The following is a 15,494-nucleotide window of genomic DNA, read 5'->3' as shown; positions in this document are numbered from 1 at the left end:
AAGGGATTAGCTCGGTGGTAGGCGTATGGGTGACCCCTTTGGGGGTGCGTTTTCACAGAGAGATAGCCGAGCAGAGGTTGAAAACAAGACTGATTTATTCATGCAATTTACTTCACATAATTGCAAGCGTCAAAACAGCCAAAATAAAATAAAAGACAAAATAAATCCTTGCCTCTGTGGGCGGCTACCTTCTCACGCTGGAACCTACCTAAGAAGTCTTTCCAACCTACTGTTGGGCCGACACTGCTGATCCTACAGCAGACACTCAAATGTCCATTTGTTTGCTTTTCACACAGCACAAACATTGTCCATTGAACATGTCCCTTTGTTTTCTTTCACACAGCACATGTTCATTTATAACAGGATCCTTTACTCTTCAGATTCTTCACATTGAACACAGTTCATTTAACAGGTCCCTTTACTCTTCACACTCTTCACATGGAACACTTTGTCTTCTCACCTTTGAGACGTCTTCACTCGTGGTTACCCTCCTTAGCTTCACATCGCTGTAGGGGGTCTTCTCCCATGCTCACCAGCTTGTCGGGAGGCACACATCCGACTGTCCCCCTCTCCCAGCCCACACGGCGACAGGCGGCAGCAGTCCTTCTCCCATGCCCACACGGCGTCGGGAGGTACACGTATGTCTGTCCTCCTCTCCCAGCTCACACAGCGACAGGAGGCAGCACTCAATAGATTTTCTCTGGACAAATTATAGAGGCCTTGATCTCCTCATTCTGAACAGCTGAATGGTTTTCAACTTCCTGCTGGCTCTTTTTGCAGCCAACACCCTATAGTATCAGTGAACTTTTCAAAGCAGGTGGGAATGTGTCTCCTCTCAGTGACTACATTCCCAGATTTACCTGACTTCCTGTCACATACCCCCCCCTCTTGTTTCAACCCTAGGGTTGGGACACATATTTCCAGGCACGCATGTGTCAGGCACTGCTGACTCACTGATAAGCCTCCTATTATCCTCAAGCTTCCGGATGAAACTGTTTCTGTCATCTTCACTGACAGATTTCTCATAAATGCCACACAGTTTGTCTCTCATCTCATATACACATTCTTCAACTGCATTTTTGGCATAATTTTGCTCCTTCTCGTTTCTGTCATCTTCATTGACAGCTTTCTCATAAATGTCAGACAGCTTGTCCCTCATAACCGTCTGTCCAATCCACCATGGAGGTCCGTGATCCATAGGCAACTCAATTGGGCTAGTCTTAAGGTCTTCAACATTCTTAAGACGCCTCTCTCTGCAATCCATAAATGTTTTCCACAAAACTTTGAGAACCTTTGCTTCACTAAGCTTTGTTCCAAGTAGGGACTCTTGACATCCCTCTGTGACTTGAGTTGCCTCTCCATACAGCTGTACACAATCATTGACTTTTTGTTGTAAAAGGGAATGATCTTCCTTCTTGAGCTTTGCTTGCTCTAAGATGCTGTGCAGAGGATTTTCCAATTGAGACAACAGGCTGTCACACATTTCTTCAAAGTGACCCCTGTTCCTTTTCCCAGAGATATCAATATCATTCAAACATTTCATATTCATAGGCAGATCTGAAGCATTTGCACTCATCAACTTCTTAAACTTTTCGCCCTCCTGAGCGAGTCGCAGTAAAGGCCTACTATTTGATTTGATATTCAGTTTATATTTCTTGCCAAACTCTTCACAGAAGTAGCCAACCAGAACATCATCAACTTTCCTTCCACCAACATAGGGGTTAAAGGCAACAACACAGTTGAACCCAGCGATCTGGGTGGTATCCATTATAGACCTCCTCTCTGCATCAGTGAAGAAGCATGGAACTGCAACACATTCTTTTACAGGTTTCTTCAATGCACTTTCTGCTGAACTATTTGACCGCTCAAGGTCACCTAGTTCTTTTTCTCTATCTGAATTCCACATGGAATGCATCTCAAGATCACGATCAAACTTCTGCCACCCGTCTTTCACCAGTTCCATTTTGGAAACACTCCCTGAAAGGCACGTATTCATTTGCTTCACGTTTTCACCAACAGCCTTAGTTTTCCCCACTAGGTTTTCAGCCTGAACTGAGAAATCATCACATTTCTTACTCAGCTCCTTTGTTTGCTGAAGTTCTAATGATACATTTTCCAATGCTTGAAGTTTTTGAAGGAACGGTTTATTCCAAAGGGGTGATTCAAGCCACATGTCATCACATTTCTGAGGCTCACTCAGGACAGACCCCAAAACTCTGATCCTTTTAAAAACTGCATCAGGCACACTATCCCCTCTTTGGGACAGATCCTCTGTTGCCTGTAATTCCTCTTCTAGTTCCTGCAACGGAATCTTCATCTCTTCTACTTGCTGTTCTAAGGCTCGCTTAGACTTTTCTAGCTCCTGAACGCTTTTCACAACATCATCCTTGGAGCTGACCAATTCTTCCATTTCTGTACGCAGCTGTTTAACACTTTCTAGTTCAGCCTTACACTCTAGAGCTTCCTCCAAAGAGCGAGCCAAGAACAGGGCTTTGCTCTCGTTATCACGCGCCTCCGCTTCTGCGCGGTCGCGTTCTTCTGCATATTTTGCAGACACAGTCTTCTCTTCACCAAGCATCTGATCAAACTTCTTTTTCACATCTTCAACACACTGTAATGAACCAACGCTTTCTTCCATGCGTTTTTTCATATCCGCTATCTGAGCTTGCAATGTTGCGACTTGCTCTGATAGGTTTTTCTTTGCTTCCGCCTCCTCTTTTAATTGTTCCAGGAAGCCATTTTTCTCATCTTCCATTTGTTTGAGCTTTGTGCTAAAACTCAGCCTTTGACACCTCTCTTCCTGTAAGAGTTCCTGCGTGTCTTGCAGCTGCGATTCCAAGATAGAAAAATCTTCCGCAATTTCTCTAGATTTGCTGTCTGCTTGAGAAAGCTGATTTGTAACATTGTCCAACTCAACCTGCAGTCGGTTTGCCTTCTCTGACAGCTTAGCACACAATCGGTCACCTTCTGACACCTTGACTTGCGATTCCAGAAGCCGTGCCTCTACTTTTTCCCTCTTATGTTCACAATCTCCTTTTCCCTGCATAAGAGCTTTCACCTCACTGGCTAGCATCTGGGAATAAGAATGTAATTCTGCCACACAGAATTCTTTCTCCTTTAACTGCTGCTGGACACGTTGGGCTTCATCTTTCCAACTTTCACAGTCCGCACGCAATTCATCTACCACATTGCTTAAAGTAGTGAGCTCATACACAGTACTCAGTAATTTAGCCTCTCTTTCACTTTTCTCTTTGTCGCTGAGAGACAATGTCGCTTTCAGAGCAACATTCTGTTCCTGCGACTCCTGCAGGTCTATTTTTGTAGCTCCCAAAGACTGAAGACTTTTTTCCAGCTGATTACGCAACTCCAACATATCAGCCATACTTTGCTTCTGCAAAGTCTGAATTTCACTTTCCTTTTCCATGAGGATGGTATCTTTCTCCATTATAGTGTCTTGACATTTTTGCAACTCGACCAAAAGAAGAGCAGTGGATTCTTCCCACTGTAACACATGAGACTTGAGTAGTTCATTCATTTCCTGCAAGTTTCTATGCTCCATTTTAAGCAATTCCAAGGCTTGTTCCTTTTCTTCCATTTTCCGTTGCAAGGCATCCAACTCAGCCCTGCACACATACTCGGTTTCCTCCAAACCGATGGCCTCCATTGGCTGCTGGCGTCTCTGTTTCCAGCCTGCCATGCTCTCTTGATGAGCCTTTTGTTGAGCTGCAAAGCTCCGTTGTTTCAGCATCTCCCCCATTTTGGGTTTACTTTTCATCTGAGCACACTGCGTCTCCATAGCAGTTTCATCAGTGTTGCTAGGGACAACAACCTTCCTCTTTAGTAGACTCTCTTTAGGCATGGATGGGGCTGGTTCAGACGGTAACATCCCCTCCATCCATAGAATCCGGTCTCTCATTTCATCTATCTTTGCATTTTTCAGGCGTTTGGACCGCCCCATCTTCAATAACTCCACAAACAAATTTTTCACAGTCCAGCAAACAATTTTCAGACCACTGTCTCTTCAACACATGTAGTTTTTCTCTCTCTTGCAGGATCTCTTTTCCTGCGCACACAGTTTGTGCAGTCACTTGCACCAGACACAACAAAGTTCATCAAAAAATTTTGAGACCCCTGTCTCTTTAAAACACTTTTTTTTTTTCTGTCAGGATCTTCTCTCCTGCACACATAGATTGTGCAATCTCATGCACCAGACAAAGTTCATCAAACATTTGCACTTCCTTGCAGGGATCTTCGCTTCTGCCCACTGCATACCTCCACCATATGTAAGGGATTAGCTCGGTGGTAGGCGTATGGGTGACCCCTTTGGGGGTGCGTTTTCACAGAGAGATAGCCGAGCAGAGGTTGAAAACAAGACTGATTTATTCATGCAATTTACTTCACATAATTGCAAGCGTCAAAACAGCCAAAATAAAATAAAAGACAAAATAAATCCTTGCCTCTGTGGGCGGCTACCTTCTCACGCTGGAACCTACCTAAGAAGTCTTTCCAACCTACTGTTGGGCCGACACTGCTGATCCTACAGCAGACACTCAAATGTCCATTTGTTTGCTTTTCACACAGCACAAACATTGTCCATTGAACATGTCCCTTTGTTTTCTTTCACACAGCACATGTTCATTTATAACAGGATCCTTTACTCTTCAGATTCTTCACATTGAACACAGTTCATTTAACAGGTCCCTTTACTCTTCACACTCTTCACATGGAACACTTTGTCTTCTCACCTTTGAGACGTCTTCACTCGTGGTTACCCTCCTTAGCTTCACATCGCTGTAGGGGGTCTTCTCCCATGCTCACCAGCTTGTCGGGAGGCACACATCCGACTGTCCCCCTCTCCCAGCCCACACGGCGACAGGCGGCAGCAGTCCTTCTCCCATGCCCACACGGCGTCGGGAGGTACACGTATGTCTGTCCTCCTCTCCCAGCTCACACAGCGACAGGAGGCAGCACTCAATAGATTTTCTCTGGACAAATTATAGAGGCCTTGATCTCCTCATTCTGAACAGCTGAATGGTTTTCAACTTCCTGCTGGCTCTTTTTGCAGCCAACACCCTATAGTATCAGTGAACTTTTCAAAGCAGGTGGGAATGTGTCTCCTCTCAGTGACTACATTCCCAGATTTACCTGACTTCCTGTCACAATATATATATATATATATATATATATATATATATATATATATAAAGTACAGTAAAACTGCAGGAAAGGGCACTGGGGGGGGGGGGGGGGCAAACTAATATCAATTTATTTTATTTTGCAATGAAATCAGTGTGTTTGTGTCTTTTACTTTTCAAATTTGCCGCCGGTTCCACCCCCCTGCGAGCGTCGTGTCGCAGGAGATGGAAGTCGGGGCTCACAAGCATCGGGCGGAAGATCCGGCCGCCGTATGCCGAAGGGACACATCACTGGATCCCGGCGACAAGGTAAGTAACCCTCTACAAGGATCCAGCGATGCTCCCTGGCGGTACCCCGAGTGTGGCTTGGGGTTACCGCTTATGGCAGTGAAATCCCACCCCGAGCCACACTCGGGAATACTGCCAGGGAGGTTAATACACATTATGTGTGCAAAAAGACTACACGTCAAAGAACATATAGCGCATTAAGGAAACTCTCTAAAAATACAACAAGGGACTAGTGAAGAGCAGTAGAAAAAACGCAATAAACAAATTCCTAATGGGTATTGCCCGACATGTTTAATTAGGACGTTAGTACTTTTGTACAGAGATTATTGTGACACCCTTAGTATATAATAAACTAAACTAACTAAAATAAAATAAGTAACCTAAAAAAAAAAAAAAAAAAACATCTTGTTCTATATTATTTAAACAGAAACTTACTGCTGGTTCACACTACCGCGACTTGTCAGACGACTTGGTCGCCTGACAAGTCGTGCTCCATTCTGTGCTATGGGAAACGTTCTAATAGGACCGACTCAAGTCGCTCCGACTTAGAAAAAGGTTCCTGCACTACTTTTGACTGAAGTCGGAGCGACTTGCATTGACTTCCATTATGTGAAGTCCGTGCAAGTCGCGCCGAAGTCGCGGTGCACGGCGACTTCACTAGTCGCCCCCGAAGTCGTGTCACCATAGTGTGAACCGACTCTTAGGCTCCGTTCACATCTAGGCATTTTGGGGGCGTTTTTGTTGAGTTTTTCTGCTCTAGAATCAGCTCTCAAAACGCCCAACAAGACAAATCCCATTCATTTCAATGGCCCCTGTTCACATCTGAGCGTTTTGACGCTGTAAGCAAAATGCCCAACGCTCAAAAAAGTACATGAGCTTCTTTTTGGGCAGATTACAGGCGTTTTCCATTGGTTTCTATTCAATCTAAAAACGCCTGCACAAAAAACGCCTGTAAAAACGCCTGTAAATCGCGGTAAAAATCGCGGTAAAATCGCGGTAGAAAACGCTACGCTCAGGTGTGAATGTAGCCTTAAAGTGGTATTAAGGCTACATTCACACCTGAGCGTAGCGTTTTCGCGCGTTTTTTACCGCGATTTTACCGCGATTTACAGGCGTTTTTACAGGCGTTTTTTGTGCAGGCGTTTTTAGATTGAATAGAAACCAATGGAAAACGCCTGTAATCTGCCCAAAAAGAAGCTCATGTACTTTTTTGAGCGTTGGGCGTTTTGCTTACAGCGTCAAAACGCTCAGATGTGAACAGGGGCCATTGAAATGAATAGGATTTGTCTTGTTGGGCGTTTTGAGAGCTGATCCTAGAGCAGAAAAACGCCCCCAAAACGCCTACATGTGAACGGAGCCTGAAAGTTCAGCTTTTAAAATAAATAAATAACACATATTATACTGACCTTCTGTGGGAAACAGAGCACAGAGCAGCCTGGATCCTCTTCTTCTCAGGTCCCTCGCCAGCGCTCCTGGCTCCTCCCTCATGACCAGTGCCCCCCCCCCAATAGCAAGCCGCTTGCTTTGGGGGAACTGGTGCATGCTCGTTCACGAGTCCTGCTCTATGCGTCCATAAGACACATAGGGGGGTTGATTTGCTGTTCTGTTCTGATCCTTGCAGTTGCTCCAGAGCTTAGTAAATGAAGGTAAAGCTTAACTTTTGAAACAATTCCCAATCACATGCAAGTACAATAAAATAAACGGGATTCCCGGGACAGCCGAGGCTCTCCTGGACATCGCTGGATTGAGGAGCTAAGGTACGTATTGGGGGGGGGGTCTGTGGGGGGAGCAGCACACAGAAGGTTTCTCCTACAAACATATGCAGCAGAAAACAAATTGGCCTTAAATGTTAAATATTTTTTTTTTGGGAATGTTATATAGCAGAATGTGAAAAATATTGTTTTTTTTTTTTTTTCAGAATTGTCGCAATTTTTTTGTTTATAGGGCAAAAAATAAAAATCACAGAAGTGATCATATACCACCAAAAGAAAGCTCTATTTGTGGGGAAAAAAGTAGATACATTATATTTGGGTACAGTGTTGGACAACTGCACAATTGTCCGTTAAAGTAACGCAGTGCCGAATTGCACAAAATGGCCTGGTCATTAAGGGGGTAAATCCTTCCGGTCCAGAACTGGTTAGGTGTGTTTTTGATGCTGCTTTTCTCCTGCCAGGAGGAAGGCATTCAGGGGAGTTGGATGAATGAGGCCTATTATATTAGCTAAGGACTGGAAATACCCTAATGTGGGGTAAATCTGCACATTACATACCCTGCAACACGTACCGTGGGGTCAGATTGGGCAGATTTCTGGAAAAGCGGATCGATACTGTTTGACTCTTTATAAACCCTGACAGATCCAGGGATTGGCTGTAAAGATAAACTGAACAGAATCATCTCATAGCACTCAGTGGTCAGAGATCCCATTCTGAGTCCTATTTATCTTCTTCAGTTTGCTCAGCAGGGCTCCTCCATTAAATGGCAATCAATATTTATTGTGGCAGCACTCCGTACATACAAGAAGATTACTGGCCAGCTGTAGAACAAACACTGGAACAAAAGCACTTTGACATCCACCTGGAAGGCAAACAGAGCTTTATGTAGGAGCAATTCCCATGAATGAGGAGCAGGCAGCTGCTAAATGAACCGTGTCTACAGGTACAGCCGGGGCTTGTGACCGCTAAATACCGGGATTGCCCAACATCATGCTAAGTGATATGCAGAGTGTACCCTGTGCAAAGTGTGGGATCTGCTCTACTGCTTCCTTATTATTTCACATCTAGATTTCCCGCTCCACTAGGCATAGAGAGAAATATACTGTATATTCAATTTATATATACACTGCTCAAAAAAATTACAGGAACACTTTGAATGAAAAAAATCTCATGCTGGATGTCTATACTGGTATGCACTGGGTAATGTGTTAGGCTCTATACTGGTATGGACTGGGTAATGTGTTCGGATCTACAGGTCCCTCTCAAAAAATTTGCATATTGTGATGAAGTTCATTATTTTCTGTAATGTACTGATAAACATTAGACTTTCATATATTTTAGATTCATTACACACAACTGAAGTAGTGCTAGCCTTTTATTGTTTTAATATTGATGATTTTGGCATACAGCTCATGAAAAACCAAAATTCGTATCTCAAAAAATTAGCATATCATGAAAAGGTTCTCTAAACGAGTTATTAACCTAATCATCTGAATCAACTAATTAACTCTAAACACCTGCAAAAGATTCCTGAGGCTTTTAAAAACTCCCAGCCTGGTTCATTACTCAAAACCGCAATCATGGGTAAGACTGCCGACCTGACTGCTGTCCAGAACGCCATCATTGAAACCCTCAAGCAAGAGGGTAAGACACAGAAAGAAATTTCTGAACGATTAGGCTGTTCCCAGAGTGCCGTATCAAGGCACCTCAGTGGGAAGTCTGTGGGAAGGAAAAAGTGTGGCAGAAAACGCTGCACAACGAGAAGAGGTGACCGGACCCTGAGGAAGCTTGTGGAGAAGGACCGATTCCAGACCTTGGGGGACCTGCGGAAGCAGTGGACTGAGTCTGGAGTAGAAACATCTAGAGCCACAGTGTACAGGCGTGTGCAGGAAATGGGCTACAGGTGCCGCATTCCCCAGGTCAAGCCACTTTTGAACCAGAAACAGCGGCAGAAGCGCCTGACCTGGGCTACAGAGAAGCAGCACTGGACTGTTGCTCAGTGGTCCAAAGTACTTTTTTCGGATGAAAGCTAATTTTGCATGTCATTCGGAAATCAAGGTGCCAGAGTCTGGAGGAAGACTGGGGAGAGGGAAATGCCAAAATGCCTGAAGTCCAGTGTCAAGTACCCACAGTCAGTGATGGTCTGGGGTGCCATGTCAGCTGCTGGTGTTGGTCCACTGTGTTTTATCAAGGGCAGGGTCAATGCAGCTAGCTATCAGGAGATTTTGGAGCACTTCATGCTTCCATCTGCTAAAAATCTTTATGGAGATGAAGATTTCATTTTTCAGCACGACCTGGCACCTGCTCACAGTGCCAAAACCACTGGTAAATGGTTTACTGACCATGGTATTACTGTGCTCAATTGGCCTGCCAACTCTCCTGACCTGAACCCCATAGAGAATCTGTGGGATGTCGGGAAGAGAAAGTTGAGAGACGCAAGACCCAACACTCTGGATGAGCTCAAGGCCGCTATCGAAGCATCCTGGGCCTCCATAACACCTCAGCAGTGCCACAGGCTGATTGCCTCCATGCCACGCCGCATTGAAGCAGTCATTTCTGCAAAAGGATTCCCGACCAAGTATTGAGTGCATAACTGAACATAATTATTTGAAGGTTGACTTTTTTTGTATTAAAAACACTTTTTTTTTATTGGTCGGATGAAATATGCTAATTTTTTGAGATAGGAATTTTGGTTTTTCATGAGCTGTATGCCAAAATCCTCAATATTAAAACAATAAAAGGCTTGCACTACTTCAGTTGTGTGTAATGAATCTAAAATATATGAAAGTCTAATGTTTATCAGTACATTACAGAAAATAATGAACTTTATCACAATATGCTAATTTTTTGAGAGGGACCTGTATACTGGTATGGACTGGGTAATGTGTTAGGATCTATACTGGTATGGACTGGGTAATGTGTTAGGATTTATACTGGTACAGACTGGGTTATGTGTTAGGCTCTATACTGGTATGGACTGGGTAATGTGTTAGGATCTATACTGGTAAGGACTGGGTAATGTGTTAGGATCTATACTGGTACATACTGGGTTATGTGTTAGGATCTATAATGGTATGCAATGGGTAATGTGTTAGGATCTATACTGGTATGGACTGGGTAATGTGTTAGGATCTATACTGGTATGGACTGGGTAATGTGTTAGGATCTATACTGGTATGGACTGGGTATTGTGTTAGGATTTATACTGGTATGGACTGGGTAATGTGTTAGGCTCTATACTGGTATGGACTGGGTAATGTGTTAGGATTTATACTGGTATGGACTGGGTAATGTGTTAGGCTCTATACTGATATGGACTGGGTAATGTGTTAGGATTTATACTGGTATGGACTGGGTAATGTGTTAGGATCTATACTGGTATGCACTGGGTAATGTGTTAGGATCTATACTGGTATGGACTGGGTAATGTGTTAGGATTTATACTGGTATGGACTGGGTAATGTGTTAGGATCTATACTGGTATGGACTGGGTAATGTTTTAGGATTTATACTGGTATGGACTGGGTAATGTGTTAGGCTCTATACTGGTTTGGACTGGGTAATGTTTACATAGTAGGTGAGGTTGAATAAAGACAATAGTCCATCCAGTTCAACCTGTGTAGGTGTGTGTGGCCGTAATCATCTCACATACCCCTGAATGTTCTGATCCTTGAGATGTACGTCTTAGTGCCGGTTCACACTGATGCGGCTGCGGCGATCGCATGTAATGTCGGAGCGCACTGCTCCTTCATTACATGCAATCGGCTGTGCGGTGCGAGTTTAGCCATACACTTTGTATGGCTAAATTCGCACTGCACCCGCAGCAAAGATGCACAGGACCCTTTTTTGCAGCCTCATCAGGATCGGATCGCACAGCGGTTCACACTTGTGCGATCCGATCCTGTGCGAACTGCAAGATCGCACTGCGATATGCGATCAAACTGGGGGTGTCGTTAAGATTACATTGACACCCCCAGCGTATCGCATATGGCAGTGTGAACTGCCAGGGGTGCGTTTGCGATGCGGGAACAGGCTGCAAATTCGCAGCCTTCCCGCATCGCATAAGTGTGAACCTGCACTAAGAGTCTTTTGAAAGTAGCCATACTTCCCGCAGAAACCATCTCTTGTGGTAGAGAATTCCACAATCTTGTAGCTCTAACAGTAAAGAACCCCCTGCGTTGCCTGAGTCAAAACGCTTCTCCTCTAATCGCATTGTATGTCCTCGACTCCTCATGCAATCCTTGCGACTGTGTTAGAATCTATATTGGTATGGACAGGGATTACCCTGTCCATACCAATATAGATTGTGTTAGGATTTATACTGGTATGGACTGAGTAATGTGTAAGGATCTATACTGGTATGGACTGGGTAATGTGTTAGGATCTATACTGGTATGGACTGGGTAATGTGTTAGGATCTATACTGGTATGGACTGGGTAATGTGTTAGGATCTATTCTGATATGGACTGGGTAATGTGTTAGGATCTATACTGGTATGGACTGGGTAATGTGTTAGGATCTATACTGGTATGGACTGGGTGATGTGTTAGGATCTGTACTGGGATGGACTGGATAATGTGTTAGGAAGGAAAGGATGTCACATCACTTGATGGAAATGAAAATGATCACCCTACAGAGGGCTGAGTTCAAAGACACCCCGAAAATCAAAGTGAAAAAATGATGCAGCTGGCTATTCCAGTGTACTGAAATTTCATTGCATCAACTCAGAATGGTCCTCAGTAGTTTGTATAGCCCCCACGTGCTTGTATGCATGGCTGACAATGTCGGGGCATGCTCCTTTTGAGGCGATGGATGGTGTCCTGGGGTATTTCCTCCCTCATCTGGACCAGGGCATCACTGAGCTCCTGAACAGACTGAGGTGCAACCTGGTGGCGTTGGATGGACCGAAACATAATGTCCCAGAGGTGTTCTATTGGATTTAGGTCAGGTGAGCGTGGGGGCCATTCAATGGTATCAATTCCTTCATCCTCCAGGAACTGGCTGCATACTCTCGCCACATGTGACCGGGCATTGTCAATCACCAGGAGGAACCCAGGACCCACTGCACCAGTTAAGGGTCTGACAATGGGTCCAAGAATTTCATCCCAATACCTAATGGCAGTCAGGGTGCCATTGTCTAGCCTGTAGAGCTCTGTGCGTCCCTCCATGGATTTGCCTCCCCAGACCATCACTGACCCACCATCAAACCGGTCATGCTGAACGATGTTACAGGCAGCATATCGTTCTTCACAGCTTCTCCAGACCCTTTTAGGTCTATCACATGTGCTCAGGGTGAATCTGCTCTCATCTGTGAAAAGCACAGGGCGCCAGTGGTGGACCTGCCAGTTCTGGTGTTCAATGGCAAATGCCAATCAAGCTCCATGGTGCTGGGCAATGAGCACAGAGCACACTAGAAGACATTGGGCCCTCAGGCCACCCTCATGAAGTCTGTTTCTGATTGGTCAGAGACATTCACACCAATAGCCTGCTGGAGGTCATTTTGTAGGGCTCTGGCAGTGCTCATCCTGTTCCTCCTTGCACAAAGGAGCAGATACCGGTCCTGCTGATGGGTTAAAGACTCTCTATGGCCTTGTCCAGCTCTCCTAGAGTAACTGCCTGTCCCCTGAAATTTTCTCCATACTTTGAGACTGTGGTGGGGGGCACAGAAAACCTTCTGGCAATGTCACGTATTGATGTGCCATCCTGGAGTTGGACTGCCTGTGCCACCTCTATAGGGTCCAGGTATCTCCTCATCCTACCAGTAGTGACACTGACCCTAGCCAAATGCAAAAATAGTGAAAAACAATTAGAAAAGATGAGTAGGGTAAAACAATCTCAGTGGCCTCCACCTGTAAAACCATTCCTGTTTTGGGGGTGGTCTCATTGTTGCCCATTTAGTGCCCCTGTTGTTAATTTCAATAACAGCAAAGCAGCTGAAACTGATTAACAACCCCCTCTGCTACCTAACTGATCAGACCAATATCCCAGGAGTTTACTTGACTTGATGCTGTACTCTGATTAAAAAGTGTTCCTTTATTTTTTTGATCATTGTGTGTGTGTGTGTGTGTGTGTGTGTGTGTGTATATATATATATATATATATATATATATATATATATATATATATATATATCATATTCCTGATATGTGACAACACAGTCATGTGTGTGCGCACGGTGCGCTGCTGGGGGGGATCGGGGCTGGATCGGCACTGCAGAGGGAGAAAAGCAGTGACCGCAGCCAGAGTTGGACTCGATGGCCCCAGCCCAAAGGCAGGGGAGGACTGGGCCAGGGGGCATGGCATACTAGCTCATTATGAAATACTTACCTTAGAACGAAGATTCCGCAGTGCCGCCGGCTCATCGCTGACAATGCCGACATGTTCACCCGTCTTCCTTCCAGGTTTGCGTCCTCCGGCCATCTGATTGGCTGGAGCCGCGAAGACGTCACTCCCGCGCATACGTGCAGGAGCCGCTGCTCACGGCACAGGGCTCTGAAGGAACGGCATGGGCAATCACAGGCAAAGCAGGGATGAGAAACTGAGAGATCATTAGTAAAAAGCAGCACACGTTACACATAGTTTGGCACACATTTAACCTCTTAATCTCCTGCCCAGTGTCATTAGTACAGTGACAGTGTATGGTATTATCACTGATCACTGTATTGGTGGCACCGGTGATGTCAGTGGCAGTTAGTCAGTTCCCCAAAATGTCAGTTAGTGTATTAATGACCGCAGTCCCATTATAGGTCACTGATCGTCCCTATTACTAGTGTAAAGATAAATAAATAAAAAATTCCAGTATATATACCATAGTTTGTAGACACTATAACTGTCATGCAAGCCAATTATTTTACGTTTTTTTGGAATTTTTTTTTTTTTTTTTTTTATAGCAAACACATGTAGCAGAATACATTTTGGCCAAAATGTATTAAGAAATGTTATTTTTTTTTTTTTTTTTTTTATTAGATATGTTTTATAGGAGAAAGTAAAAAATATATTTTTTTTTTTTTTTCAAAATTGTCTTTTTTTTTTTCATTTAAATCCAAAAAAAACCCCAGTGGTGATCAAATACCACCAAAAGAAAGCTCTATCTGTGTGACAAATATGATATAAATTTTGTTTGGGTGCAGCGTTGCGTGCGCAATTATTATTATTATTATTATATAGGATTTATATAGCACCAACAATTTGCGCAGCGCTTTACAATGTGGGGGAAGAAAATACAGTTACAATATAATTCAATACAGGAGGAATCAGAGGGCAATTACCAGTTAACTCCACTTTAGGCTCCGTTCACATGTAGGCGTTTTGGGGCGTTTTTGGGGCGTTTTTCTGCTCTAGGATCAGCTCTCAAAACGCCCAACAAGACAAATCCTATACATTTCAATGGCCCCTGTTCACATCTGAGCGTTTTGAAGCTGTATACAAAACGCCCAACGCTCAAAAAAGTACATGAGCTTCTTTTTGGGCAGATTACAGGCGTTTTCCATTGATCTCTATTGAATCTAAAAACGCCTGCACAAAAATCGCGGTAAAAATCGCGGTAAAATCGCGGTAAAAAACGCCGCAAAAATCGCGGTAAAATCGCGGTAAAAAACGCGCGAAAAACGCTACGCTCAGGTGTGAATGTAGCCTTAGTGGGGAAAAAAAAAAAGCAAATAAAGAATAAACAATATAGCGTATACAATTGCGACACAAATCATATTGTAATTTAATGTTATTAAAAATGACCTTTCCTCAATCTGCAGCTGTTGAAATTTTATGAAAATACAATGCAATATGGCCGCCTGGAGCTGTTCTGTACACAGAATGTATACTGACCACACCCCCAGAAACATCATTTCCCGCTTGTGTGATTGGCTCACCAATTTTCCCAGAAGTCTGCACTAAGATACAAGTCAGATTTCTGGCATCCCCTGCAACAAAAATGTCATTCTTGGTGAGATACTCCCAATAGGAACACGGCTAAAGGGATGCAGGCCCAGCAGATTTCCTCATTAGAGTCCTGCAGCTGCCACAGCTGATAGATAATTATGAAACCAATCCCATTAGACCCACTCGGCACAGAGGAACAAACAATGATTTCTTCAGAATAACAAAATGTAGGAATCTGCAACAAAGTTTGTTAGAATCCTTGTAATGTACAGAGATCACCCAGAGGGGAATGTTTTTTTCTCAACAAAAGTGGAGTTACGCTTTAAAGTAACGCAGTGCCGAATAGCAAAAAAATGGCCTGGTCGTGAAGGGGGTAAGCGCCGGTTCACACTATTACGACTTGCCAGGCGACTTGGTCAGCCTGGCAAGTCGCACACCGTCGGGTCCAGTGAGTAGTACAGGACCGGTTTTAATAGTCCGTGC

General features: G+C 44.1%; 1 protein-coding gene across 1 annotated transcript in view; it reads left to right on the top strand.

The window, feature by feature from the left end:
• The window catches only part of SCIN (scinderin), a 216,720-nt gene that overhangs the window by 132,920 nt on the left and 68,306 nt on the right, over window positions 1-15,494 (top strand). The gene's annotated exons all lie outside the window — the stretch shown is intronic.

Source organism: Pelophylax lessonae (assembly GCF_965119305.1).
Source record: "Pelophylax lessonae genome assembly, chromosome: 5".
In the NCBI taxonomy this organism is placed as follows: Eukaryota; Metazoa; Chordata; class Amphibia; order Anura; family Ranidae; genus Pelophylax; species Pelophylax lessonae.
This window is presented reverse-complemented; position numbering and strand designations above follow the sequence as displayed.